Here is a 5,607-nt window from a genome sequence, read left to right as displayed (position 1 = left end):
CTAACTCTGTCCTTACACCTAACCTTAGCCCTAACTCTGTCCTTACACCTAACCTTAGCCCTAACTCTGTCCTTACACCTAACCTTAGCCCTAACTCTGTCCTTACACCGAACCTTAGCCCTAACTCTGTCCTTACTCCTAACCTTAGCCCTAACTCTGTCCTTACACCTTACCTTAGCCCTAACTCTGTCCTTACACCTAACCTTAGCCCTAACTCTGTCCTTATACCTAACCTTAGCCCTAACTCTGTCCTTACACCTAACCTTAATCCTAACTCTGTCCTTACACCTATCCTTAGCCCTAACTCTGTCCTTACACCTAACCTTAGCCCTAACTCTGTCCTTACAACTAACCTTAGCCCTAACTCTGTCCTTACACCTAAACTTAGCCCTAACTCTGTCCTTACACCTATCCTTAGCCCTAACTCTGTCCTTACACCTAACCTTAATCCTAACTCTGTCCTTACAACTAACCTTAGCCCTAACTCTCTCCTTACACCTAACCTTAGCCCTAACTCTGTCCTTACACCTAAACTTAGCCCTAACTCTGTCCTTACACCTATCCTTAGCCCTAACTCTGTCCTTACACCTAACCTTAGTCCTAACTCTGTCCTTACACCTAACCTTAGCCCTAACTCTGTCCTTACACCTAACCTTAGCCCTAACTCTGTCCTTACACCTAACCTTAGCCCTAACTCTGTCCTTACACCTAACCTTAGCCCTAACTCTGTCCTTACACCTAACCTTAGCCCTAACTCTGTCCTTATACCTAACCTTAGCCCTAACTCTGTCCTTACACCTAACCTTAGCCCTATCTCTGTCCTTACACCTAACCTTAGCCCTAACTCTGTCCTTACACCTAACCTTAGCCCTAGCTCTGTCCTTACACCTAACCTTAGCCCTAACTCTGTCCTTACACCTAACCTTAGCCATAACTCTGTCCTTATACCTAACCTTAGCCCTAACTCTGTCCTTACACCTAACCTTAGCCCTAACTCTGTCCTTACACCTAACCTTAGCCCTAACTCTGTCCTTACACCTAACCTTAGCCCTAGCTCTGTCCTTACACCTATCCTTAGCCCTAACTCTGTCCTTACACCTAACCTTAGCCCTAACTCTGTCCTTACACCTAACCTTAGCCCTAACTCTGTCCTTACACCTAACCTTAGCCCTAACTCTGTCCTTACACCTAACCTTAGCCCTAACTCTGTCCTTACACCTAACCTTAGCCCTAACTCTGTCCTTACACCTAACCTTAGCCCTAGCTCTGTCCTTACACCTATCCTTAGCCCTAACTCTGTCCTTACACCTAACCTTAGCCCTAACTCTGTCCTTACACCTAACCTTAGCCCTAACTCTGTCCTTACACCTAACCTTAGCCCTAACTCTGTCCTTATACCTAACCTTAGCCCTAACTCTGTCCTTACACCTAACCTTAGCCCTAACTCTGTCCCTGAACCTAACCTTAGTCCTAACTCTGTCCTTACACCTAATCTTAGCCCTAACTCTGTCCTTATACCTTACCTTAGCCCTAACTCTTTCCTTACACCTAACCTTAGCCCTAACTCTGTCCTTACACCTAACCTTAGCCCTAACTCTGTCCTTACACCTTACCTTAGCCCTAACTCTGTCCTTACACCTAACCTTAGCCCTAACTCTGTCCTTACACCTAACCTTAGCCCTAACTCTGTCCTTACACCTAACCTTAGCCCTAACTCTGTCCTTACACCTAACCTTAGCCCTAACTCTGTCCTTACACCTAACCTTAGCCCTAACTCTGTCCTTACACCTAACCTTAGCCTTAACTCTGTCCCTGAACCTAACCTTAGCCCTAACTCTGTCCTTACACCTAACCTTAGCCCTAACTCTGTCCTTACACCTAACCTTAGCCTTAACTCTGTCCCTGAACCTAACCTTAGCCCTAACTCTGTCCTTACACCTAACCTTAGCCCTAACTCTGTCCTTACACCTAACCTTAGTCCTAACTCTGTCCCTGAACCTAACCTTAGCCCTAACTCTGTCTTTACACCTAACCTTAGCCCTAACTCTGTCCTTACACCTAACCTTAGCCCTAACTCTGTCCTTATACCTAACCTTAGCCCTAACTCTGTCCTTACACCTAACCTTAGCCCTAACTCTGTCCTTACACCTAACCTTAGCCCTAACTCTGTCCTTACACCTAACCTTAGCCCTAACTCTGTCCTTACACCTAACCTTAGCCCTAACTCTGTCCTTACACCTAACCTTAGCCCTAACTCTGTCCTTACACCTAACCTTAGCCCTAACTCTGTTCCTGAACCTAACCTTAGCCCTAACTCTGTCCTTACACCTAACCTTAGCCCTAACTCTGTCCTTACACCTAACCTTAGCTCTAACTCTGTCCTTACACCTAACCTTAGCCCTAACTCTGTCCTTACACCTAACCTTAGCCCTAACTTTGTCCTTACACCTAACCTTAGCCCTAACTCTGTCCTTACACCTAACCTTAGCCCTAACTCTGTTCCTGAACCTAACCTTAGCCCTAACTCTGTCCTTACACCTAACCTTAGCCCTAACTCTGTCCTTACACCTAACCTTAGCCCTAACTCTGTCCTTATACCTAACCTTAGCCCTAACTCTGTCCTTATACCTAACCTTAGCCCTAACTCTGTCCTTATACCTAACCTTAGCCCTAACTCTGTCCTTACACCTAACCTTAGCCCTATCTCTGTCCTTACACCTAACCTTAGCCCTAACTCTGTCCTTACACCTAACCTTAGCCCTAACTCTGTCCTTACACCTAACCTTAGCCCTAACTCTGTCCTTACACCTAACCTTAGCCCTAACTCTGTCCTTACACCTAACCTTAGCCCTAACTCTGTCCTTACACCTAACCTTAGCCCTAACTCTGTCCTTACACATAACCTTAGCCCTAACTCTGTCCTTACACATAACCTTAGCCCTAACTCTGTCCTTACACCTAACCTTAGCCCTAACTCTGTCCTTACACCTAACCTTAGCCCTAACTCTGTCCTTACACCTAACCTTAGCCCTAACTCTGTCCTTATACCTAACCTTAGCCCTAACTCTGTCTTTACACCTAACCTTAGCCCTAACTCTGTCCTTACACCTAACCTTAGCCCTAACTCTGTCCTTATACCTAACCTTAGCCCTAACTCTGTCCTTACACCTAACCTTAATCCTAACTCTGTCCTTACACCTATCCTTAGCCCTAACTCTGTCCTTACACCTAACCTTAGCCCTAACTCTGTCCTTATACCTAACCTTAGCCCTAACTCTGTCCTTACACCTAACCTTAGCCCTAAATCTGTCCTTACACCTAACCTTAGCCCTAACTCTGTATCTGAAACTAACCTTAGCCCTAACTCTGTCCTTACACCTAACCTTAGCCCTAACTCTGTCCTTACACCTAACCTTAGCCCTAACTCTGTCCTTACACCTAACCTTAGCCCTAACTCTGTCCTTACACCTAACCTTAGCCCTAACTCTGTCCTTACACCTAACCTTAGCCCTAACTCTGTCCTTACACCTAACCTTAGCCCTAACTCTGTCCTTACACCTAACCTTAGCCCTAACTCTGTCCTTACACCTAACCTTAGCCCTAACTCTGTCCCTGAACCTAACCTTAGCCCTAACTCTGTCCTTACACCTAACCTTAGCCCTAACTCTGTGCTTACACCTAACCTTAGCCCTAACTCTGTCCTTACACCTAACCTTAGCCCTAACTCTGTCCTTACACCTATCCTTAGCCCTAACTCTGTCCCTGAACCTTACCTTAGCCCTAACTCTGTCCTTATACCTAACCTTAGCCCTAACTCTGTCCTTACACCTAACCTTAGCCCTAACTCTGTCCTTACACCTAACCTTAGCCCTAACTCTGTCCTTACACCTAACCTTAGCCCTAACTCTGTCCTTACACCTAACCTTAGCCCTAACTCTGTCCTTATACCTTACCTTAGTCCTAACTCTGTCCTTACACCTAACCTTAGCCCTAACTCTGTCCTTACACCTAACCTTAGCCCTAACTCTGTCCTTATACCTAACCTTAGCCCTAACTCTGTCCTTACACCTATCCTTAATCCTAACTCTGTCCTTACACCTAACCTTAGCCCTAATTCTGTCCTTACACCTAACCTTAGCCCTAACTCTGTCCTTACACCTAACCTTAGCCCTAACTCTGTCCTTATACCTTACCTTAGTCCTAACTCTGTCCTTACACCTAACCTTAGCCCTAACTCTGTCCTTACACCTAACCTTAGCCCTAACTCTGTCCTTACACCTAACCTTAGCCCTAACTCTGTCCTTACACCTAACCTTAGCCCTAACTCTGTCCTTACACCTAACCTTAGCCCTAACTCTGTCCTTACACCTAACCTTAGCCCTAACTCTGTCCTTACACCTAACCTTAGCCCTAGCTCTGTCCTTACACCTAACCTTAGCCCTAACTCTGTCCTTACACCTAACCTTAGCCCTAACTCTGTCCTTACACCTAACCTTAGCCCTAACTCTGTCCTTACACCTAACCTTAGCCCTAACTCTGTCCCTGAACCTAACCTTAGCCCTAACTCTGTCCTTAGACCTAATCTTAGCCCTAACTCTGTCCTTATACCTTACCTTAGTCCTAACTCTGTCCTTACACCTAACCTTAGCCCTAACTCTGTGCTTACACCTAACCTTAGCCCTAACTCTGTCCTTACACCTAACCTTAGCCCTAACTCTGTCCTTACACCTATCCTTAGCCCTAACTCTGTCCCTGAACCTTACCTTAGCCCTAACTCTGTCCTTATACCTAACCTTAGCCCTAACTCTGTCCTTACACCTAACCTTAGCCCTAACTCTGTCCTTACACCTAACCTTAGCCCTAACTCTGTCCTTACACCTAACCTTAGCCCTAACTCTGTCCTTACACCTAACCTTAGCCCTAACTCTGTCCTTATACCTTACCTTAGTCCTAACTCTGTCCTTACACCTAACCTTAGCCCTAACTCTGTCCTTACACCTAACCTTAGCCCTAACTCTGTCCTTATACCTAACCTTAGCCCTAACTCTGTCCTTACACCTATCCTTAATCCTAACTCTGTCCTTACACCTAACCTTAGCCCTAACTCTGTCCTTACACCTAACCTTAGCCCTAACTCTGTCCTTACACCTAACCTTAGCCCTAACTCTGTCCTTATACCTTACCTTAGTCCTAACTCTGTCCTTACACCTAACCTTAGCCCTAACTCTGTCCTTACACCTAACCTTAGCCCTAACTCTGTCCTTACACCTAACCTTAGCCCTAACTCTGTCCTTACACCTAACCTTAGCCCTAACTCTGTCCTTACACCTAACCTTAGCCCTAACTCTGTCCTTACACCTAACCTTAGCCCTAACTCTGTCCTTACACCTAACCTTAGCCCTAGCTCTGTCCTTACACCTAACCTTAGCCCTAACTCTGTCCTTACACCTAACCTTAGCCCTAACTCTGTCCTTACACCTAACCTTAGCCCTAACTCTGTCCCTGAACCTAACCTTAGCCCTAACTCTGTCCTTAGACCTAATCTTAGCCCTAACTCTGTCCTTATACCTTACCTTAGTCCTAACTCTGTCCTTACACCTAACCTTA

This window comes from Anomaloglossus baeobatrachus, chromosome 5 (assembly GCF_048569485.1).
Source record: "Anomaloglossus baeobatrachus isolate aAnoBae1 chromosome 5, aAnoBae1.hap1, whole genome shotgun sequence".
Taxonomy (NCBI): Eukaryota; Metazoa; Chordata; class Amphibia; order Anura; family Aromobatidae; genus Anomaloglossus; species Anomaloglossus baeobatrachus.
Note: the sequence above shows the minus strand (reverse complement) of the source record.